Source organism: Papio anubis, chromosome 19 (assembly GCF_008728515.1).
Source record: "Papio anubis isolate 15944 chromosome 19, Panubis1.0, whole genome shotgun sequence".
Lineage (NCBI taxonomy): Eukaryota > Metazoa > Chordata > Mammalia > Primates > Cercopithecidae > Papio > Papio anubis.
This window is the reverse complement of record NC_044994.1, coordinates 35,894,652-35,919,477: the sequence shown is the minus strand read 5'-3', so window position 1 is coordinate 35,919,477 and position 24,826 is coordinate 35,894,652. Positions and strand designations below refer to the sequence as shown.

Genomic DNA, 24,826 nt, shown 5'->3' with positions numbered 1-24,826 from the left:
TGAAGCCTTTGGCAGTTTTTCAAGCAGAAATTCCTTAATAGTTTTTGCATATGAATGGCATCACCTTCCATAACTGTTGCAGGTTTTTTCCTCATATTTCAGGTTCTCTCCATGGAAATTATAGGAATAATGATTTAGTTGCCTTTTTAAATGTTGCCAGAATAAACAGAAGTCTACAGTCTACTAAGAGTTAGAGAACTACATTTCTTAAGAAAAAGCAAACATCAAACTTTTCAATAATTCCAACTGGATGTTGCTCTGAAATACTCTGAATTTATGAGGGTTGACAATAAGGCCTCATTATTCTTAGCAATGCCTGGACAGTAATCACTTTATAGAAGAAATAATAATGTCCTCAATCAGCCCGTATTTATTAAATAGCTATGATGTGCCTTACTCATGTCAAGCTGTGAGTGGAAACCAAATATGTATAATGCAAAGCTGTATTCCTTGCCTGCAATTCATTAATTATCCAGTTACAAGAATACAATATGCTTAATGAACTAGCTGATAAATGAGACTATATTAACAGATTGTTACAATTATTTAGTTCCATGCAATGCCTAAGTTAGAGTGTGAATGAATATAGTGAATAGTAACATTGTTGGCAAAGGTGGGACTTAAGCTGTACCTTAAAGGACAAATGATATATAGATAGGTTAGAATGAAAGGAAAATTCCACTTGGTGAAAAGTAAATTATAATCATAATTATTATAACTACAGTCACCACCATCTACTACCTCCCTAGCACTTTACTGACACCTTCTCAACTGTCTTAGATGCTAACACAATAGCCCCAACTCATAGTGGGGAAAGCTGAGGCTTTAGTGAATGATACAGCCTGGATTTGAACACAGACTGGCTAGATTCCAAGGCCTATGACTTTAACTGCTAAATCTTACTCCACAGGACCAAAGAGTCATTGTTAAGAGTGAATATAGAATATATGGGGATCAGCAATCCTTCAGGATGAAAATGATGAGTACTCATGGGAGGATCTGTCAGAACGCTGTTGTATCAACAGCATTTGGACTTAAGAAGACCTGAATGTCATTAAGATCCACAGGATACAGTCTGAGTGAGTAGTTTACCAAGTATTTTCTATTACTAATAGAACATTATCCTTTATATTCTACCTTTCAGAAGGTTTCCCCATTGCTTTTCTTACACGGGGCACGCATAGGGAAGACCTAAAAAGCATAAAGAAGCTGACCTCGATGTTGTGTTCTCCTACAGTGCTATTATGGTGAAAAGGTGAATTGAGTGCCCCTTGGGGCACAACATGGCCTGGATTTGGGCAACTGGAAATATTGAGGGGCTATGATTGAGAAAATTTTGCATTTCAACATTTAAGTTGAACTTTCTTGACATTTAATGTCTTTACAAGGAGACTAAAGGGAATTAGGGAGGATTTATTTTTGTGGCTCTTACTCCCCGTGGTTTAGAATTAGCTTAACATTTTATAATGCTACATGGAGGGACTGAGCCATGTTTTAAATTTCACCTATTCTACCTGAGTGAATAGTTTTTCATGCATCATTTCTGATTGCCTTGAGAAATAACACAAATCAACATTTGTTCGTATGGATCTGATGACTCTTACATAATCATTCTGTATCTTCTCTCTCCCATTCCTGAATTTAATCAGACTGGTTTGTTTAGTTTTTTTCCCCTGATTTATGCATTGTCTTATTTTTTTAGAGACAGGGTCTTGCTCTGCTGCCCAGGCTGGAGTGCAGTGGTGCAATCATGGCTTACTATTGCAGCCTCTACCTCCTGGGCTCAAGTTACTCTCCTGCCTCAGTCTTCTGAGTAGCCAGGATTAAAGACACATGCCACCACATCCAGCTATTTAAAAAAAATTATAGAGATGAGGTCTTACTATGTTGCCCAGGCTGATATCAAACTCCTGGCCTCAAGCACTCAAGCCATCAAATCACTGAGATAACAGGCATCATCCACTGCACGTAGTCTCCCTGATTTATGTTTTTATGTGTTTACAACCCCCTAACCCATGACCACAATCTCACTGTGTCCACTCCTGTGCATATATTGCAGAAAGATAAACCTCCCTGATTTTGACATATTTTTGTCATACCACTAAAATCATGTCTAATACATAAAGAAATAAAATCTAATGGAAATTGCTATAAATTTTAAATAATTCATATTTACCAAAATATAAGTAGTGATACCTGTTTTCTCTAGTCCCTCTCTTAGCTATTCCCAGGTAAACATTCTAAGTTTAGTATTTATTCAACTTATCTGCAATAGAATACTAGGTTAGGTTGTCCAGATTGTAACCCAAGGCAGCTTTTACTTGGCACCAACACTAAGACTGGTAAGATTCTTATTTCTTTCAAGTGTCTTCAAGACTTATTCTGGTTTTTTACATCTTAGTTCAATCCCTCTGTCTCTGAGTTCTTTTACTACTTCTTTTTATGGTCAGCAAAATATTTGTCAGTCCTGCTCTGTTCCTTCAATTAATAAATGAAAAGGCAAATTTCTTCCTCTCCATTGGTTTCTTACTACGCTGCACTGACCTGTAGTTACTCCTCCTGCTAAGGTCTCTCTGTCACTGACTCCTAAAAAGTATCTTCCCTGCTCTTATTTATTTCCACATGGCTTGACTTTTATCTGCAGCATAGTCCAGCTATGCAGATTGACTGGTTAAAAGTTAGCTTCAAAAACCTCTGCTTAGTCATGTTGAAGACCATGTAGTTTGGAGAGCAGGTGGCATCATTCCGGCACCCTGCTCAAATTCTATTATTTCTTTCTAGTATGCAAGGTTAGGTGACCTCTTTCCATGTGAAAACTTAGTTCTCATTGAATCACTAAGACAATGTGTATCTCCAGTCTCAGGTTGATCTTAACTTTCAGCTGTCAACAAAACAGAGGTTTCAGCCTTGCTCTGGACCTAAGGCTGACCATTCTCCAGAAGCTGCAGCATACTGCCTCATACAAAGGTTATTTATTCTGGAGACTTATTTTGTGACCTGATTTTATTAAAAAAACGCAATGTTTTCAACTCCTAAGAGTACAGGTGAAGAATAGAAAAATAGTGTAAATTTGAAATAACGAGTAACACTCTCAGCTGAGAGCAAGAGCAAGAGGGTGGTTTTCCAATGTCACTTTTATCAAATAACCTTTCCTAATCCCTCTAGTTTAATTACTTTCATTTTTCCCCTAATTGCATAACACTTGCTTTTATCATTCTTATAGTACTTGTCATGTATATATTTTTTTTAATATTGTCTTCACCAGTGTCCCAGTGTTTTCTCCTAGATTAAAACCTTCTTGAGGGCATAGCTGCACCTTACAATCTTTCATTCTCTCAAGCTATCAATGTCTCCTTTCTCTAGGCTAAAACTTATGGCCAAATGCTTTTAAAAACATTCTCAGAAAGGCCTTTAATTTTTTTTTTTTTTTTTTTAACATTTGGGTCAAGTCAGAGGATCTTCTAACATACCCAGAGGAAACCACTTACCCATTCTGAGAGACCATTTTTTAAAAAATTAATTTGTTCCAGTATCATGTGGTCTTCTAGAAATGCTATACAAAATGTTGACTTATTCCTAACTCATAATTTTTCCTTTCCAAGCAGTTCCAGTTCTTTCTATTTTCTTTCAAATACCTCTATCAATAACCCTCTCAATTTTAGTCACTTGACCTTCAATTTCTCAGGAAACAGGAGCTGTTAGGAGTAAGGTTTTTGCATCTCCTGCATTATCTCCAATCTATATTTCTATTCATTTTTTCCCTATCTGAATCAAGGAAGTTTCTCAAGCTTTGTAAAAACTTATCAGAGCATCTCTCTACCTGTGCCTTTGATTCTATTTCTTTAAATCTTTTTTGGGGCATTTTCTACGAAATACCTCATCTTTCATTAATTTCTCCTTCTCCATAGTTGTCATTTATTTTGTCTGACAATGTGTTTAAGACATCAACAGCTTAATTAAACTACGCTTCCACCCTACTCCCCACTTAAGCTACGGTTTATTTCCTTTCGGTAACAAACAGTGCATCATAATTTCCACTCCATCCTCTTACTTACCTTCAAGTCTATATACATCAAATTTTTATCCCCATAGTCCAGCTGAAACTACTGTAACAAAAGCTCACCAAAGGCCTGCTTCCAGTCAAATCTCATGATTTTATTTCCAGGTCCCGTCTTTCTGGGCCTGTGAGAATTTTGATTGAGAGTTTGACTTTTTCTGTCCTTATACATTTTGTAACTTTTTTCCCATGAGGTTTTATGAAATAACTCATCCATTGGCTTTTTCTACCTCTAATCACTTTCTCTCTTTTGCTCCTTTACTGGTTATTACATTAGTGTTAGTGTTTTCTAGTATCCTATCTTTAGCCATCTTCAATGACATTAATAGTAACTGAGATCTTTGAGTTCTTCTCTATGTCAGTGCCTGTTCTATAGTTTTTGAAAGAATTATATCACAGGAAGCCAGCATAGTAAACTAGTAGAAGTAAGTAGTTCTCTTGCACTTGTTTATAAAAATAAAATCTAAAATTTGGAAAGGTAGGTAACTTGACCACGGAGCTAATAAGCAACAGAGTTGGTGTTAGTGTCTAAGCATGCCAGTTCTTCAGACTGGGCAACAGCTTTTCATGGATAATTTTATCTATGTTAATGATGCTAATTATTATCTTTATATTTCTGGTTCTAAGGCCGGTATCTCCAAACTTGATTTTGCCTATACCCCTACATCTGTGTTATATTTCTGGTTCTAAGACGTGCATCTCCAAACTTGATTTTGCCTATACCCCTACATCTGTGTTTCTACATGCCTCATAGATCTTGAGTCCCATCAGACTTTCTGAACTCATCTTTGGCCATACAAAGGTCTGGTCAAATCATGTTGGTAATCTGATGTTCATAACTCCCTGCCTTGTTCCTGCTTTGCTACAGAATGCCCTAATCTGTATATGTGGCCCACAAGGTAAAGTAAATGATTCCTCATTTTTAAAGGTCTATCTAACTCGAATGTATTTTCTTGTTTCTAGCTTCCCCTGACTTTCACATGCAAAATTAATTTCTCCAACATCTGTATGGCATAACAAATTTAATGATTATAGCTCCATTATAATACTTAACACATACCATTGAAGTTGTTTTGCTTGCCACAAAATATCTTTTTCAATAAATATATGGTAAAGCATATTACTTTATGATTTCCTGTTTACACAGGGTAGAAATCAATATACTTTGCACATAGTATGACCTCAGGAGTCATTTCTTGAGTGAGAAAAATAAACGAATACCTCTCAAATTATGTTTTAAAAATAACAATTTTAGAATTCCCTGTGATCATTGTGTATCTCTCACTGGTGTCAACAGCTAATCTAGGCCCCTAGGGCATACTGCTATGATGTCTGAACTCTGCCCCACACTATTTCTGCCATGTCAGATGTTATCTGATGAAGGTAACAAACAAATGATAATGTATACATTGAACAAGTGCATGACGTAAATAAATTATTAAGTCAATATTCTTTCTTAAAATGCTTCTCTTTCATTTTTGCATATCCAATTTCTACCTAGCTTTCACAAACTTCAGTTCAAAGGTCATCTCCTCCAGGAATCTTACCAAGAACATGCAGTTGAAAAAAAAAAATAATTATTGTAGCTCTGGGTTTATCTCTCTCGTGATGTCTCCCTTTATTTTTTGCACCTATGATCTTCTACCAGTCTGTAAGATGCTTGAGGATAAGTTTCTCTTTCTTACTCTTTGTTAGCATGCTTGTGCCTTGCACAATTTTTCTCATAGTAGGCACACAATAAAAATAATCCACATGTGGGTGACCATAATTTCCTTTTTAAATAATCTCAGGGAAATAACTGACATCTTAAGGCTCATTAAGTCAATCCAAGAAACATTAATTAATTGTTAACACCACGCTCAACCTCATGCATAGTTTCAAAGAGTAATATAGAAGAAAAACACAGACTGTGCCTCTTTTAGTTTTTATAAAGTAGTTGGAGAGACAGAGTTTTAAAAATGAAACTGGAGAGCTGTATATAATCAATGAGTGATTTTTTCCAATTACATCATCACCATTTATATGATGGAAGAAGATATTTTTCTCGAGTTCTTAATTGTGTCCAATGATTCTGAACTTTAACAGCTGGAAATGAACAGTTTAACTGACAATAGTCAGTGGAAATTCATGTCTGGGAATGAGTTCAAAGCACTGTGATTACCAAGAGTGGGACTGTCAAAATCAAGTACAGCCCATGGGGAAAAAGCTCTCATCATGAAGACTATCTAGACAGGGAATGGAGATGAATCAACGCAATTGGAGATTCAAGCTGTGAAACTGGAAGCTATTTGGGTGAGGTTTGATGCTGAGGTCACTATTGAATTTAATGGCTTTGTATTGCTAACAGCAACCACCAGGCAAGAGTTAGGAACAATTTGTCCTACTCTAGGAAGAGTGCCAATCTAAAGTGTGAATGTGTCCAGAATCCATCCACTAACCTCCTCCCTGACTCCAATAACATTTAGCTCTTGACCCTGGCAGTTTTCTTAAGTGAGCTTTGTTCAACCAAAAATTCAGAAAGTACTGATTGACCTTTGAAATATTGGCTAGATAATTTATGTATTTATTTTGAAAACAAAATGTGTGAGTATGCAACTATTTGTTTAAAATGGCAACTGGCCACTGATGCAGCCTTGTACAGTTTTATTTAAAATATCTGTGAAAATATAGAAAGGTTAGAAACTCGAAAATGAGTAAAAGTATTCCCTAAAGACAGAAAATTTATTTCCAAAATCTGGAAAGTATTAACTTGTATGATGAGCCTGATGGATATGGATTATTAGAAACAAATAATGCTTCTCCTTGTGAGAAGATTGTAACCCCTTCCATGAGGGAGAAGGTTGCACTCTGGTTTATCCCTGGCTCCTGGGCTATCCCCTGGCTTAGAGACACAGTCTATGTAGAGGAGAAAACAGAATGAGTGCCCTTCCCCCTGCTGTTATATAGTTGCTGCTTTTAAACATTACCTAAAGCTTCCCTTGTACCAAATTAAAATATCTTTAGTGTTTAGTTATCTTGGTGCCTCAAGAGCCTAGGTTATTTAAGAAAATCTCTATATATGTGTAAGAAAAATGTGCTTCCTTTTCAAGACACTTTATTTTCATGTTTTGGAAACCTATTATAATAACTTTATTAGGGCAGGGTATATTACTGTTATTTACCAAAAAAAATTAATAATAAAAAATGCTGTGATGTCTACATTGTAAGAATGCTCCCTAGATGTGTGCAAAACACACTCTGCATAACTATTCTTGACAGCTATATCTGACATTTGCAACACAAACCTCTTAAGTAGTTGTAATTCATTAAAACACAAAAATAGCCAAGGATGTCTTAATGTGTGAGTTGCTAGCAAGATTACTATGCTCTATCATTGAAGTCATTTGCAATTATCTTCCCTACTCCTTTTTCCTCTGATTTGAGTTGCTATGACATTACCAGTGACATCCTAACAAATTGCATTTTTAAACATCATATTTATATGTTAAAAACTTGAATATTAACAATTTTGTGGGTTTTAATCTAATAAAATGGTAATGTATTTTTAAGTAGATGGTTGTTTAAAATATTTTTACAGAAATTTTGTTTTATTTAAATTCTTGCAGATCACTGAATGGATGGTGCATTTAAAACTATATGTGGGTGAACAGCTTTCAGGGAAGATGGAGTGGATGTACTTTTCCCTATTTCTCACTAAGTACAACTAAATATCTTAATTGCACTTGGACATTATATATAAAACAAATATAAGAAGACTAAATGGTAGAGAAGAAAAAAACACCAGGTAGGGACCTCAGGACCCAAGGATCAATACAATGGTGAATTCCTGGGGTTTATTTATTATTCTTTTTTGGCTTCATATCTCTCAAAATAGGAGCTGAACAAGGCAGCAGCTCAGAAACACTAAGAAATGTTGACCAAAACCAAACCAAAACAAAAAGCCTTGACAAGAGCCTGCACACTCAGCCCAGAGACCAGAAAAAGTGCAGAGAAAATGTTATTACCTGCTATTACATTGGTGCAAAAGTAATTCCGGGTTTTGCCAGTAAAAGTAATAGCAGAAACCTCAATAACTTTTGCACCAATCTGATAGACATACGATAATCACTCTATTTCAGTCAAGTATCATAGAAAACTCTGGCCCCTGCTCATGCACTCCAGCAAAAGCCTAGTGAGAAACCCAGAATTCCACACTCTCCAGGCTGTAAAAAGGTAGCTCAACCTTCCACTGTACTGGAATGGTCTCAGGGCCAGTAGGGAAGCAGAGAGGCAGAATTTCCATCCCTCTAAGGTGGTGATGCGCCCCCCACCACGATACCTGTCTACTATCTGGAAATCACACAGAGGGAAAAAACAAGACACCACTGCTCCTCCAAGCCAGAGAGATGTCAGTGGAGGCTGAGTGGGGACTCCTATCTATCACCAACTAGGAGGCTCCTCCTCCTTATCTTCCTCCTGGCAGTATTGACACAATACTTCCAATCCTTTTGTCATACTTGAGACAAATAATGAAAAGCAGAAAGTTTCACCAAAAAATAAAAGATATGAAGAAAAACAAAATAGTAATTTTAGAACTTAAAAATACTCGATATGTAAACTCCATAGTAGAATAGCTATGACAGAGAAAAGAATCGATGAATTTGAAGGCAAAGTGATAGAAAATACTCAATGTGAGCAAAAGAGAGTAAATAGACTCAGAAAATATAAAAGGAACAGAAATTTGCTTATATGACTCAAAATATCAACCACTCATGTTATCAGAGTCTCAGGAGAGAGGAAAAAGAGCAGGACTACAAAAATTACTTAAGGAAATAACAATAGAAAAGTTGTTAAATTTGGCAAAAATATATAAGCCTACAGATGCAAGAGGCTGAGTGACTTCAAACAAGATAAACTCAAACCCATGACAAGACACATCATAGACAAACTTTAAAACTAAAGACAAAGGAAAATCTGGAAAGCAGAGAGAGAATAACGACACCTTACTTATAGGAGAAAAACAATTTAAATGATAGTAGATTTTTCATCAGAAGCCACAGACCCTGGGAAGAAGTGGCACATTTCTCAATGCTAAAATGGAAAAAAAAAAAAAAAAAAAAGCAAACCCTGAACTCCAAATCCAGTGAAAGTATTCTTTTTGAATAAAGCAGAAATCAAGACATTTTTAGTGAAAGAAAAGAGAATTTGTCATCAGTCGGCCTATCATAAAATAAATGACTAGAGAAATTGCTCTAAATAAAAAGGAAATGATAAAAGAAGCAACCTTGAATCATCAGGAGGAAAGAAAGAAGAATAACAGAATCAGTAAAAAATATGGGTAAATATTTAACACAACACATGATCTTTATCATCTTGGCTCTTGTTATTGCTACAGGTAGATGGGACCACCTGACAGTGCCCTGTTTGTGGTCCAGTGTTTTGGAAGGCCTGGGGCTTTGATGCTGACACTACTGTGGCAAGATGGGACCAAATGAAGGTGTTCTATGAAATGGGAGCTGGAAAGGCCAGGGACTCTGTTGCTGCTGTTGCTACCCATGCTACAACTGTCAGTAGAGCAAACCACCACCAGGCCAGGGGGCTGATATGGCTAGGGCCCTGATGCTACCAATGGATCAGAATGCCCCAGGGCCATCAGAAAACTCTCCATGAGTTTTCTCCATGTAATTGTATTTAATAATAATAAATTATTAATTAATATTGCCTACGATGAATAGTAATGATACCATAATTTATTTTATACTTTCAATGAATAGAATATCATGTCATTATAACAGAACATTATCATTTCTGCAGCAATATTACTTCACCATAGACTTCATTATTGATCAAGATAATAATGATTCTTTGTCACCAGCTATTTGTCACATTACATGTAGAATAAAGCCTGAGGACTATTTTATCCTCCATCAAAAAAAAATGACAACTGGGGCATATAGAAACAATTTTTTAAAAGATGATCAATATGTATCATTTTATACATCATATGACATTATATCAAAATGACTTTGCTCATGAATGACAATAAGATTTATCATATATCCTTTATTGCCATGTTCCCTGCCCAATGTCATTTCATATTATATTCAGTCATGGTATATTATTAATCACTAACTGTAGCTTCAAAGGGTAGGATAAGTAAGGTATTATCTTAGCCTCATGAAATCACAATAAGGAAAACTGAATAACAGAGCCAGTGACAAGTCCTGTGCTATTTGGTAGATTACATTTTTCTTTAGAGAAGGAGATATTTTCTAAGTTAAGGAGAACTCAAAAGCACAATATAAGAATTCCAACTATCATAATATTCTTCTTTGTTATTGCATTCTTTTAAATTACATGGGTAATAAATGTAGACTGTAGATTAAGTTACTTATGACGCCAACATCCAGGAAAAACCATTATTTAAAGTTTTACATATAGCTTTCAAGAAGTTCTTCTCTTCATCTATAGCAGACCAGAAAGAGAGACACAAAACTTGACTATTAGATAATGGTATGATAACTAGTTTTAGATTGCCTTCTTCTTCAACTATATGCTATGGAAAAGTGAATTATACCTGCTATGTGCTGCAGGTATAAAACAAGATCCCAGACTTCAAGAAGCTTTAAAGTGATTTTGAGGAATAAGAGCAACAAGAATGCAAGAATATAACCAACCTTCTTGATAGCAAGGATTTTGTTCCTCATTCACTGTTATATGAATGTACCACATATTGAGAATGGCCCCTAGTGGAAACTCAACAAACATGGTGTAAAAGATGAATGAATGAAAGTGTTTTCTATGTAGTAAAACACACACACAACTAAAAAGGATAAAGTGGCTTAAGTTTACTTGGAGGTGGTCAGAGAAGTTTCACTGAGAAGGTGCTTAAATTGAACATTGAAAGATGTTTGGATTCAGAGAAAAGAAGGGAAAGCCAGTGTTCCCCAGAAAGGCAACACAGGAGAAAGAGCACAAGATCTGTTCGGAGTATCCTTGCAGACATTTGAATTGGAGTGTGTTGTGCAAATCCTATACGACAATATTAGCTTGAGCTCAACTAACTGCCAGGTCCTTTAAAGCTTGACAAGAAGAGTGTTTTATATTTCAGGAATTTGAAAGTCAATTTATATTTATGATCAGCTTGCTACTCACATGAAGAAAATGTTTCTAATTTGTAGAATCAGAAGAAATTTGAGGAAGGAAAAGTTGAAAATAGAGTGATTAGCAATGGGAATAGTCTGGGCATGACAGGGAAGTGACCAGTACAAGGGGTGGCAGGGTTAGAGGGAATACATGGATGTAAATGAGCAGAATCACATTAGAATGGGCCCTGCACAAAGAGTAAGGGAAGAAGTGCTGTATACTCCTGCGCCTGAGAAAGCAGGTATATTTGGCCATCCTTGCATGTTATAAAGTCATACCTAGACTGGGTAGTAGGTTATAAGAAAAGATGTTTAGAAGCTGTACAGGAAGCATAGGGCTGTTATTTGCTTCTGAGGAGGCCTCAGGAAGCTTTAACTCATGGCAGAAGGCAAAGCAGGATCAGGCACTTCACATGGCCAAAAGAAGAAGCAAGTGAGAGAGGAGGGAGGTGCCACACTTTAAAACCACCAGATCTAAGAACTCACTCACTATCATGAGGACAGCACCAAGACATGAGGGATCTTCCCCATGACACAAACACCTCCTATCAAGCCCCATCTCCAACACTGGGGATTACATATCAACATGAGATTTGGAGGGGACATCCAAATCTGATGTTCCCATATCAGCCGTGAATGACAGAGAGGGCTGAACTAACATATGTTGAGCAATGTGCTAGAGGCAGGTGGAACGTGGGAGTAAGAGCAAGAACATGTTACATCTGGCTCCTTTCTGTACTAACTGTGCAATGTTGATGAGTTAGTTTAACTTTTTTGATCATCAGTGCCTTCATATTTAAAATTAGATCATGAAAACTACCCCATAAATTTGTACGAAGAGTAAATGAACTAAAGCTTAGGACACAGTAATCACTTCGTAAAAGCTGGACATTTTGATCAACACTTTACCTATGGTAACTCATCACATTTGTTTGGCTCCTTTAAAAATTGTATTATGTAATATTTGATACACGGCAAATTATGTGTGCTCCATATGTTTTACGAAGTAGGTTAATAAACCAAGCACTTGTGAACTGACCATCTAACTTCAAAGCTAAAACAGATCTTGTGTCCCTGAAGTCGCCTGTGAGCTTCTACACTACTACCATTACATTGACTTAAAATTATTGAGCCTTAATTTGCATGCAACAAAATGCAGCCATCTTAAGTGTGTATTTCCATGAGTTTTGACAAATAAATATACCATGACAATACCAAGGATGACAAGTGTGTAACCACAACCCTAACAAATATATAAATTAATTCTGTCACCCTAAGAAGATGCTTCATGCTCATTTATAGTCATCCCAGTTACCCCAGTGTATCCCAGGCAACCCCTGATTTGACCTATTTCCAAACATTCATTTCACCCAGCTTAGAACTTCATGCAAATGTAATCATTTTTGTGCCTCTCTTCTGTCACTCAACCCAATGTTTAAGTTCATCCATTATTATGTAGGACAACAGTTTCTTTACTCTTATTGCTGAGTAGACTGTGCCATGCAGAATACACCACACAACAAATGACACTTGACTTGCTTCTAGTTAGGGCTATTATGAGTAAAACTGCAATAAACACTTAAGTATAAGATGGTGGGTTTGTTTCATTTCAGGCTAATACTTAGGAGTCAATGTTCTGGATATACAATAGATACATATTCAACTTTTTAAGAATCTAACACATGTTTTCCAAAATTTTTGTTTTGCTTTGTTGATTTTTCTGTGTGTGTGTGTGTGTGTGTCTGTTTTGCGGGGGGGGAGGGGGGGCTTTGTTTTTATATATTTCACTCCCACCTGAAATATATGAGAGTAATGCTATATGCTTGCTAACATTGGGTATTTTTAATTTCATGTATCCTTATTGATATAAAATAAGTATCTTACTGTGTTTATAATTTTCATTTGCTCACCACTAATCATGTTAAGCATCTTTTCATGTGCTTATTGGACAGAAGCACATTTTCTTTTCTGAAGTATCTGTTAACAAAGTCCTGTGTTCATTTATTTTTAAAAGGATCTTTGTTTTCTTATAATTGAGTTGTAAGAGTTATTTGTAAATTATGAATGCAAGTCCTTTGTCAGATATATGCATTGCAAATATTTTCTCCTGGACTGTGACTTGCTTTTTCATTTTCTTAAAAGTGTCTTTTTAAGAACAAAGCATTTTAATTTTGATGAAGTACAATTTATTGTTTTTCCTTTATGGTTTGTTCTTTATGTGGCCTGAGAAATCTTCGCTTACCTCAAAATTGTCCTGATTTTCTTTGTATTTTCTCTTAGAAGTGTAATTGTTTAATCAAACATCTAGTGAGATAGGCATTATTATCCCCATTTCAGAAATACAGAAAAAGACATTTTAAGGTAAAGGTGATAAAAGTGCACATTAAAGCCAGGCAGCCTATCTGAATTTCTAATGCATTACAGTCAGGGTAAAAACAGTGGCAACAAAATAGGATTTAGAATTAAAATTCCTGAAATCTAACTCCAAAGCTTCTGTATCTGAGTTGAGTGACCTTGGATAAGTAACTTTATCCTCTAGGGTCTGATTTTCTCACTTGTTAAATGAGGGGTTAGAATAGAAAACCTCCATTTGTTGCAGCTCTAATTTTATAAGTAAGCAAAGCTGAGTCTCTCTTAATGTGGGCTCCTGTTGGCCAGTCGCAACTGCCTCTGGAAGCTTCTCATGTATATTGTAAGTGATGTGTAAACGCCTTTCGCCCTTGCGAACAGAGGGATGCAAACTTTGTTGTGTCATTTCACTCTGGTGTGTTGGCTAAATTCCAATTATGTAATTACCTTCTGCAACCCCCACAATCTCTCCTAGGGTTTTAGTTGGGATCAAGTGCTTGGGGTTCTCACACCCTGCCTGCCTGCCTTCCTCAGCCTTTGGGATCTACTAATGTGTGTCATGAAACAACTGCCAGGCCAGCCAGGGAGATGGCCCCTGTGTTGGGCCCCAGCACAAGGATTCCAGGAGGACACTTCAGTGGGAGTGGCTTTGAAATCAAAGACTTCTTATCAATGAAAATGACTCTGGTCACTTCCTGCAAGCACTAGAAGAAACCCAGAGTGTAGGCAACACCAATAACAATGATGTAGGTGAGAATACAATTTGGAAGGAAAATTACTTTTTTTTAATTTTAAGGGAAATGAAAAAAGTATGGTTCTACGCAAAAAACAAACGCAAGCCTGTGTTTATTTCCATTGGACTACTGCTCCAGAGGTAACCTTGCTAATTAGATTTTTTGTGTGTGATTTCGTTATTAGATCTTTGTTAATGAGCTTGCACCATTACATCTTGTCTGCAGACTCCCTAGGCTGCTCTGGAGGTTTGCAAATGAGAAAGCAGAGAGAGGCATCTGCATAAAACATACTTACTCTTTATGCTTACAACCATATTTGCCTTTTCATCGAAAATTCAAACACCCTGAAAGCTCAATGAGGCAGATAGGATGAACATCTTTGACTTACAGCAGAAACTGATGCTCCAAATAGTTAAGTGACAACCTGGTTGAAGAGGAGAAAGGTTAGATAGCAAACAAACAGTCACCTGTGACCTACTCTTGCCTTAGGCTACTGCTATGCAAATAGTGGTTCACCAATCTCTTCTTCCTTTTAATTCTGTGACAGTGACAGAGTCTTGCTCTGTCTTACAGGTTGGAGTGCAGTGGCGTGATCATAGATCACTGCAGTGTTGGTCTCTGAGGTTTAAGCAATCCTCCCACCTCAGCTCCCAAGTAGCTGGGACTACAGGCAGGACCAACCACACCCAGATAATTTATTTATTTATTTATTTATTTTTTAAATTTCATTTTTATTTTTTGGTAGCGACCTATTTTAACCATGTTGCCCAGGCTGGTCTGGAACTCCTGGGGCTCAAACCTGCTTGATGCTTGATCTCTTATTTTTTCTTTTCTTTTCTTTTCTTTTCTTTTTAGCCAGAGTCTTGCTCTGTCTCCAGGCTAGAGTACAGTGGCATGATCTGGGCTCACTGCAGCCTCTTCCTCCCTGGTTCAAGAGATTCTCCTGCCTCAACCTCTCGAGTAGGGACTCCTCAACCTCTGGGACTACAGGCGCACGCCACAACACCCAGCTAATTTGTGTATTTTTAGTAGAGATGGGGTTTCACCATGTTGGCTAGGATGGTCTCAATCTTTTGACCTCTTGATCCACACACCTCTGCCTCCCATAGTGCTGGGATTACAGGCGTGAGCCAGCACACCTGGCCAATCTCTTATTTCTAATCCCTTTCCATCCCAGTGTTTTTGTCTGATTTTTAAATTGTTCCCAATTCTTTCTGCCTTATGACTTATCTTGTAAAATCACTGTCCAGAAAACCATGATGTGTAGATGAAGTTTAATTCTATAGCCCATGCCTTCACTACCTTGCCTTCATTCTTCTTACCTGAAGCATGAGAGGCTAAGCTCCTCTGAGCTAATCTACTATTGCATCAGTCTACAGATTATGATCCTAAATGTTCCTGTGTTGCACATTTGTAAATTTATAAGTGAGTGTGGTTCATCTTTGTACGCTGAAATCATATGAATTTACTTGAGAATGAAATTGCTAGTACTATAATTTCTTCACTGACAAAATAATAAAACAACAGGAGTATTTTGGATTGAATAAAGTATATCGGTTTATATTAGTTCTTCTTGCCATTGCTATATCCAGCAAAAGTTTCTAATTACGAATTGCTCTTAAAATGAAGATCAGAATCACACTTTATTATCTCCAGAAATATCCCCTTTCACCTTTCATAGGCTGTCTTCATTTATCTTGTCATCTGTTATATCTATTATATCTGCTTATAATTTGCCTTTTCCTTTAACATTTTTGAAGTTCCATGATGCCATAAAGCAGAGGCTGCCACTAACATACCATGCCAATAGCTTAAATGCTTGTAAAGCTATTACCTCCTATTACCTCTTTGCAGTGAAATCCATCTGGTCTACCTATGACTCATATATAAGCAGTCTGTAAAAAAAGAAAAAAAGTAATAGAGCAATCAATGGTATCAGTCCAACTATTACACTAAATTACGCTGGGCTACTCCTATAATTTTTCTGGCTTATTTTTGAAAATATAAATATCTGTCTCATCTAATTCAAGAAAATATTATGAAAAATAAATGCATCCATTAATTGATTCACTTAAAAATATATTCTGAACTCCTACTACTCAAACAATCGAGAAAACACTATTGTTAGAACTTTGATGAGTAAGATATGATTCCTGCTCTCAAATATCTTGTGCTCTGGAGAAAATAAAATGTAGACACAAATGTGCAAATAATGAAAGTAGTGGAGCAAAATCTATTTAAAGGGAGGAGGGGATCTCCATGGAAGACTTAATGGGGAAAGTGTCATTTGAACTAGGACTAGAACCACATGAGGTAGACTGCATCACACCTAGAGATGACTGTGTCAAACCACTGTTTTGGGAAAACTGCTCTGAAAATGATGTGTTGAAGGGAATGAAAAGGGGACCAAATACAATATTTCTGAAAGGGTTTTGTATAGCTAAACATGTAATGTAAACAAAACATATAAAAAACTCAAACACTGTCTTTGGAAATGGAAAGGGAATCAGAAAACTGAGGTCAACGTCATGAACAACTCTGTCACCTCTTTTCAGTCTTATTGAGTGTAAATAGGGTTTGCGGCTCTTTCTCTCCTTCCTTCTCAAGACTATTTAGGAAATCAAATTGCTTTGAAAATTACAGTGGGTAGTGAAAAACAAAAGATAAGTATGATGATATAAGTATTTAGAACATAGGAAAAGAATCTTTACAGGAGTTGTTTTGACCACCTCACAGGATTATATGATTTGTCAGAAAATGGTCCAGAAAAACTATGAAAATGGCATTATTTATATACACTTGGTAATCTCCTTTTCTCTCCTGATAATCTTAATTTTTTGCAATACTCTCTTCTACACACACATACACACACACACACACATACACTATCATTCCTATGTAATCCATTTTCTCCCATTCAGTAAAGTCTTTCCTACAAAGGAAAACTTAAAATGTAAACATTAGCAAAGAATGAATGGGACATAATGTAAAACCTAATAAGAAACTGCTCCTGAGGACATTTTCAATGCAATATTAAAAGTTCCCAAAGGGAAATACACTGATACTTAATGCTATTCTTTATTTTTCTTCAATCATCATGAAGCTGGTGGTAAAAAGCTGAGGACGAAGAGCCCTAAGCAAGACTTCTAGTATTCCTCTCTAGCCTTGACTTAGCACAGAGGCCTTCATTCACCATACTCCATGGACCATGGCTCAAGATAATAAACATAGGCATGTGAAGGCAGCTTGGATTTTCCTGGTAAAAGTAAAATTATTATATAAGTTTCTTAGGGCTACAGTAAGAAATTACACACACACACACACACACACAACACACACACACACACACCTTGATGACTTAAGAAAAACATTTATTCTCTCATGTTTCTGGAGTCCAGACCAAAGGTCCAAAATGAAGGCATCATCAGGGTCACTCTCTTTCTGATGACCCTGGGGGAACATCCTTCCTTGCCTCTTCTGGTATCTGATGGCTCCAGATGTTTGATGGGGCTGCTATCACAAAGGACCATAGAATAGGTGGCTTTAAAAACATAAATGTATTTCCTCACAGTCTGGGGGCTAGAAGTGCATTGGCAGGGTTGGTTTTATGCTGAGGTCTCTCTCTTTGGCTTGTAGATGGCTGTTTTCTCTCTCTCCTTGTAGGGTCTTTCCATTGGATTTGTCTGTGTACTAATTTTCTTTTCTTATTAATATAAGGATTCCGATCCTATTAGATTAGGACTCGCCTTAATAACTTCAGTTAACTTCAATTGTCCGTTTCAAAGCCCAAACTTCAGGACCAGTTCTATTCTGAGATACTAGGGATTCGAAATTTCATGTATGAATTTGTGGGGGTCCCAATTCAGCCTATAACAATTATAATCTGTTTTCATCTTCATATGGCCTTACCCTCTGTATGTCTCCTCCTCTTCTGTGTCAAACCTTCCTTTGCCTTTGTTTTATAAGGCTAGTTTTCATTGGATTTGGGGCTAATCTGGATAATGCAGAATCATCTCCTCATCTCAAAGTCCTTATTTATATCTGCAAAGGTTCATTTTCCAAATAACACCACATTTACAGCTTCTGAGGAACAGGGTGTGGACATGGCTTTTTAGAAACTATCATTAAACCCACTATACGTATTTGACTAAGATATTGGTTACCCTAAGTCTTTCATTATATATTTTTTTCTTTTTAGTTGTACCAACCATCATATTTAAGTTTAAAGGGAGAGAATATTTCCTGGAAGAAGAGGAAGATGCCAGTATGCCACTAAATGAAGACAGTAATAGAATAATCAGAAGTATTTTGGCTTGTCTGACACTTTTTAATGTTGTCTTTTACACCAAAGATTCGGAAAGCATGAAGACTTAAGATTTAACAAGTCTTTCTGTACCTGTAGTAAGAAAAAAAAAACAGCAGGAAAAAAATGATACCTTTAGGTAGTGAGCTTTACTACTATGACAGAAATACCATTCCTTTAGTTTTAATTCATTAGGAAAAAATATATGTAAATGCTTAATATATATGTAGGTAATCTAAAATTCATAGATATTCTCTTGTTTAAACTACATAAGCACTCAAGGTGAAAGGTCAGAGTATAATAATCCATTTCATATATTATTTAACAAATATTTATTGGGCAAATAACAGTTATGTGGCTATTAGAAAATTAATACTAACTAGCCATTCTATGGGTTCTTATTTTGTTTAAAAGTAAAACATTGTTTTGCATGAAAACTCACATAATCATGTATTCATTCTTACAGGATAGGCATTAACAGATTGTCTAGGTTATAAACTATGAGATTTAGGAAGCAGTGAAATATTAGGAAGCAGTTCAAAGTGACCAGAGAAAAGGATTCTTGAGAGAGTATAATGTCGAAAGAGAAAAGGCAGGGATACTTTAGAGTGGTCCTGGTACACTGTGCATAAAAATTTACATTGCATATGTTAGGCGGAAAGATAGCATTGGAAATGTTGCCCATTAATAAATACTATTGGATATTCACAAAATGAAATATTGTAAAGCTGTGAAAAAAATGATTTAGATAATAATATAGCAAATTTCCAAGATCTGGTTTGTTTTACACAGAAGAAACTATCATCATAGTGAACAGAAAACCTACAGAATGGGAGAAAATTTTTGCAATCTATACATCTGAGAAAGATCTAGTATCCAGAATCTACTTAAACAAATTTACAGGAAAAAAACCAAACAGCCCCATCAAAAAGTGGGTGAAGGATATGAACAGACATTTCTCAAAAGAAGACATTTATGCAGCAAACAAACATATGGAAAAAAGGTCATCATCACTGGTCATTCGAGAAATGTAATTCAAAACCACAATGAAATACCATCTCACACCAGTTAGAATAGCAATCACTAAAAAGTGTGGAAAGAACAGATGCTGGCGAGAACGCGGAGAAATAGGAATGTTTTTAAACTGTTGGTGGGAGTATAAATTAATTCAACCCTTGTGGAAGACAGTGTGATGATTCCTCAAGGATCTAGAACCAGAAATACCATTTGAGCCAGGAATCCCATTACTGGGTATATACCCAAAGGATTATAAATCATTCTACCATAAAGTCATATGTACACATATGTTTATTGCAGCACAATTTACAATAGCAAAGACTTGGAACCAACCCAAATGCCCATACATGATAGACTGGATAAAGAAAAAGTGGCACATATGCACCATGGAATACTATGCAGCCATAAAAGAGAATGCATTCCTATCCTGTGCGGCGATATGGATGAAGCTGGAAACCATCATCCTCAGTGAACTAACACAGGAACAGAAAACCAAACAACGCATGTTCTCACTCATAAGTAGGAGTTGAACAATGAGAACATATGGACACAGGGAGGGGAATATCACACAACAGGGCCTGTAGTAGGGTGGGGGAAAAGGGAAGGGAGAGTATTAATACAAGTACCTAATGCATGTGGGGCTTAAAACCTAGATGATGGGTTGATAGGTGCAGCAAACTATCATGGCACATGTATACCTATATAACAAACCTGCTCGTTCAGCACATGTATCCCAGAACTTCAAGTAAAATTTTTAAAAAAGAAAATAAAAAGACTGACAATGTATACAATTATGATTATATTCCTGCAAAAATATTGGAAATACCTACTCACACATGTAGTCACATGTGTATGCACACTTGTGTATGGAAAAAAAATCTGAAAACATATGTATGAAGTTTTGACCCTAATGCCAATGAGAAAGAAAGCTGACTAATAATGTAGACTATAAAACCTTACTAATATTCTATACCCTTTTCTATTTTCAGTTAGATATATTTTAGAATATTTTAATAACTATATGCTAAAATTAAAGAGAAGAATTTCAGGTTTAATGATGAGAATAAATAGGAGAGGAACAGAAAAAAAGAACTCATTAGAAATTTTTTGAAATAATCCAGCATACGATTTGCAAAGGTGCAAATTAAGAAAGGATAAGCATAGGGAAAAGTGAGGATTAAAAAAATATTTGAGGACCACATTTTAGTATTTGATAAATGAATGGATGTGGGGAGTGGAGAAAGCAGTAAAGAAACTTTTAAGAAAAAGCTCGTGTTTCTACTTTGAGTTTGGTAATTTGCAGGGCAATTGATAGTGGTTTTTTTTTTTTTTTAAGGGGATAGAACAAGTCAATTTGGTGAATAGATGAGGAGACAATTTTGAATGTCTCTGATTGGAGATACTTGTATCTAGAGGTAGAACTTTCTAAATAATAGGTGGAAAGTATAATAGAAAATTGCAGCAAGACTGCTTTTCTTTGACCATTAAGTTCAGTGTTTCTCAGACGTTGTTATATGTAGAAATGAGATAAAATAGTACTCTATCAAAGCTACTTCCCTAACCTTTAACTTATTGGCAATAATTGTTGGTCCATTTTACTCCCTGTCACTTTTCTTTTTCCCTCTTTTATTATCGGGATACAACATAAATAATTTTACTATTTGAATAATCCAAGGTATTTAAGTTGGTAAAACGCTAATCTAGTCTTATCTTCTCATTTATTAATATGAGAAAAATGAAGCAGAATGTTGCCTTTTACTCCCCTACCAAGGAGAGGTCTGAATGAGGTTTAACTGACTTCTAAGGCAGTGGTGGTTCTACAATCACATAATTGTGGAGGCAATTTTTACTTTGATTTCAGGTGAGTGAACTAGTAAAATCTGCTTAATGAAGAGAAGTAAAATCCATTAAAAAAGTCAGAAACTGTGAATTACCTGATTGAACAAAGTAAATAAATTCTTTAAGAGGGTTCAATGATCAGAGGATGGCTCATCCCTCTACAATTCCCGAAACTGATGAGTGTTGTTGGTTTTTTGAGAGAACGGAGTTTATAGCTTGGGTCTCAGTTTGTGAGTCTGATACAGCTTAGGTGGTTTTGGTTAGGGATGAGTAATCTCTGGCACTTATCATGTTCGGAATAAGTAGCTTTAAGCACTTTTTTTAAAACAAAATTTCAGTTAAGTAAAACTCAAAACACTTCCTTTGGTCAGGCATTTTCTCTTAATTATGAAACCCATATGGATGTTAATGGAAACTTAATCCATGTGTTTCTCATTCACTTGCATCCAATTCATCAAGTGCTGTTTTGTAACAGCCTTTGACATTAAAGAAGTATTCTGGGGCCTTTTTCTTAGAAACAGGAAGTGCTGTTCTGCCAAAAAGTGAATGAACTCTAACCTCCAAAGATTCAAATTCCATTTGAAATACGGAGGTTAAAGAAGAAGCACAGGATTTGACTTGAAAAAACATGTCTCCCAACCCTTTATTTGTTCAATTTTAGTTGTGGAAAATTACACTGTGAACACTCAGCTGGGTTGTTTTCTTTTCCCTGTTCCCAGAGAGCTGACTGTCAAGTCTATGGAGGGAGAGCTTTTGTTTTGAGTAAAGCCGATGTTTCTGAGCCCAGAAATGTTTGAGAGGTTGTTAGGGAAATCCTCTTCACCACCAGGAGAGGCTGCATATCTGAAAAAGAGAGAGCATGCTTTCTGATTGAACCCTATTTTATTGCAACCATCAGACGTTTTCTTCTCTCTTCTCTGGGTTGGTCAATCAAGCTACATCAGAGAGGTAAATATGAGCAAAATTAGTGTAATTTGCTGTCATTCTCTAGGGATGGAATCTGGGCATATTTTTTCTAAATTTATGTATTTATTTTTCATTTTCCAAAGTGATTACAATGTGCAGCCAAGTTTAAGAATTAGTCTCTGGTTCTCTTGGTACTCAGTGTAAAATCTCAATCCCCACTCCAAAAGTACTGAATCTGAATCTTCAGTTTCAAAAAGATCCCAAGATTTATGTCTAAAGTAATGTTTGAGAAGCAAGTTCTAAAATACAAATACCTGAGTCCCACCAGTAGAGATTCTGATTTAACTGAGTCTGATTATTGAGATTTTAAAAAATGTTTAAAGAATGACTGCTCTAAACTACTTTGTAGAATCTCAGGTTCATTGAGTTGAGGAAATTAACTTTCAGAATTTGATTTTAACCTATCTATGACCCAGCAGTGTAGAAAATGAGGGCCAATCATTTCATCACTGTCCATTTCTAGGTTGAGTGGATCATCACCTGGGTTAAGTTGATGAAAGTATTCCCAAACTATCACCTCCAAAAAATCTGTCATGTTACTGGAAAACCTGGTAATAGCATTTCATCTCTTGTCTTTCTAGACTTTCTCTTCCCAAATGCAAATATTTATTTAAAGGTAAATTTCCGGATCACTGTGATATAAATAAGAATGCCTGATCACTTTCTTCTGATTCACTGGAGTGGTTATTCTAAACCTGTGGCTTATGGTGCTGGTTAAAATAATATTTGAGTAAATCTCTGGTTTAGAGAGGAGGGGAAAATGGCAGCCATTCAGAGTCAGTGAATGGGATCTAAAATGTCAGAAGAATAAAGCTCTTTGACAACTTTTCTTTGAGGTATTAGCTGGCTAGAGCTTCAAAGTCTTGGGAGCATTTGCAGTTTTAAGGGATGCCAGAAGTGGGAAGTAGGGAAAAGAGGGATGACATGAGAATATCTGGGTTTTAGGATTAAGAAAATAAAAATAAATGAGAAAACTGGCAGGATGTTGTGATGGAGTCTGGACCATGGGAGGGGTTTCATTAAATTAATAAATAAAAGGGGTAGTAATGTTCCAAAGTAATACTAGGAAGAAACAGAAGGAGAAGAGAATGCTGAAAAATCAACAGCAAAACAATCAACTTAAAAAAGCTTGAACAGATGACCAAAATAATAATAATAATAAAAGTAAAATCAAAGTTGGCTCAAAAAACACATGTATGTTTAAAGAAAATATTTAAGGAAAAACAAATAACTGTTGTTTTTATCTGTCATCCTCCATATTTATTCAATCACCATGTTCCATTGAATTTACTCCCTAAATACTTTCAAATTCTCCCACTGGAATATTCCATCTCCCCTGATACCATCTAGGTTTTCTCTTGCAGGCTGGCCTCATTACTCATGATCTACATAGCAGCAAAAATGGCATGGCTGAAGTTCACAATCATTCAAAAGCCATTAATAAGAGAAAGTCTGAGTTCAAGCCCTAAAGACTTGAGTGCTATTTCTCCTGACTTGTGTGCACTAACACAGACTTCTGTGTTTGTGTTTCAACTGGGATGGCTCCCTGTCCATTCTTACATCATTCTACTTTCTACCATGAAATAGAGGTTGTTCCGTCTGTCTACATCTTAACTATAAGTCCTCTTCCATGTCATACATCTTGTTGCCTATTGTATTTCTCTTTCACCTCTTCTAAGACTGAATGATATTGTATACTGTTTACGAACTCAGGCTTTGGAGTCAATCTGCAGGAGCTTAATGACATGCTTTAATACCCACAGACTCTCAATTGGGCAAATTGAACTATCCAATCCTTAGTTTCCTTATGTCAAAATTAATAGGCACAGGTATCAGCAGCACCAAACGTATTGGCTTATGTTATTTGTTAATTGGGTCATTGTGAAGATTAACTGAAATGAATTATTACTAGGTCAATAGGCTGGGCACAGTGGCTCACATCTATAATCCCAGTACTTGGGGAAGCCAAAGTGGGCGGATCACAAGGTCAAGAGATCGAGATCATCCTGGCCAAAATGGTGAAATCCCGTATTTGCTAAAAATACCAAAATTAGCTGGGCATGGTGGCGCATGCCTGTAGTCTCAGCTACTTGGGAGGCTGAGGCAGGAGAATTGCTTGAACCAGGGAGGCTGAGGTTGCAGTGAGCTGAGATCACACCACTGCACTCTAGCCTGGTGACAGAGTGAGACTTCATCTCAAAAAAGAAAAAAAAAAAAAAAAAAAAAAAAACACAAAACAACAAAAAAGAGCAGGTCAATAGTATAGTGTCTAGGACATAATGAGCCCCTAACAAATGTTTGCTATATATGCGATAGGCAACAATCACTGCTTTGAGAAAATTTTGGTAGACCCCCCAGATTTGGTCAGCTTTATTTGTTATTTATTCCTATGGTACTGTGTTTATCTGCTTTATATCTGCCAAAACAAATCTAAATA

The 24,826-nt window shown here is 36.2% G+C and overlaps 3 long non-coding RNA genes across 4 annotated transcripts in view; all 3 read left to right on the top strand.

The window, feature by feature from the left end:
* The first annotated feature begins 3,268 nt into the window (after window positions 1–3,268).
* Window positions 3,269–9,761, top strand: LOC108583085. 2 transcript variants are annotated; one of them, XR_002518693.2, is made up of 3 exons: window positions 3,269–6,349; window positions 7,663–7,841; window positions 9,432–9,761. It is a non-coding gene; the product is annotated as an uncharacterized LOC108583085 (long non-coding RNA). The 2 variants fall into 2 exon arrangements; XR_001897359.3 differs by lacking the exon at window positions 9,432–9,761 and having other exon boundaries at window positions 3,279–6,349; window positions 7,663–9,135.
* Window positions 9,762–13,391: 3,630 nt separating this feature from the next.
* LOC110741799 lies at window positions 13,392–18,680 on the top strand. Its single transcript, XR_002518692.2, has 2 exons — window positions 13,392–14,280; window positions 17,368–18,680. It is a non-coding gene; the product is annotated as an uncharacterized LOC110741799 (long non-coding RNA).
* A 1,703-nt stretch (window positions 18,681–20,383) lies between these two features.
* Window positions 20,384–24,826, top strand: part of LOC108583086 — a 72,339-nt gene continuing 67,896 nt past the window's right edge. The window contains exon 1 of the long non-coding RNA XR_001897360.3: window positions 20,384–22,371. This is a non-coding gene — a long non-coding RNA (uncharacterized LOC108583086). The remainder of the gene's footprint in view (window positions 22,372–24,826) is intronic.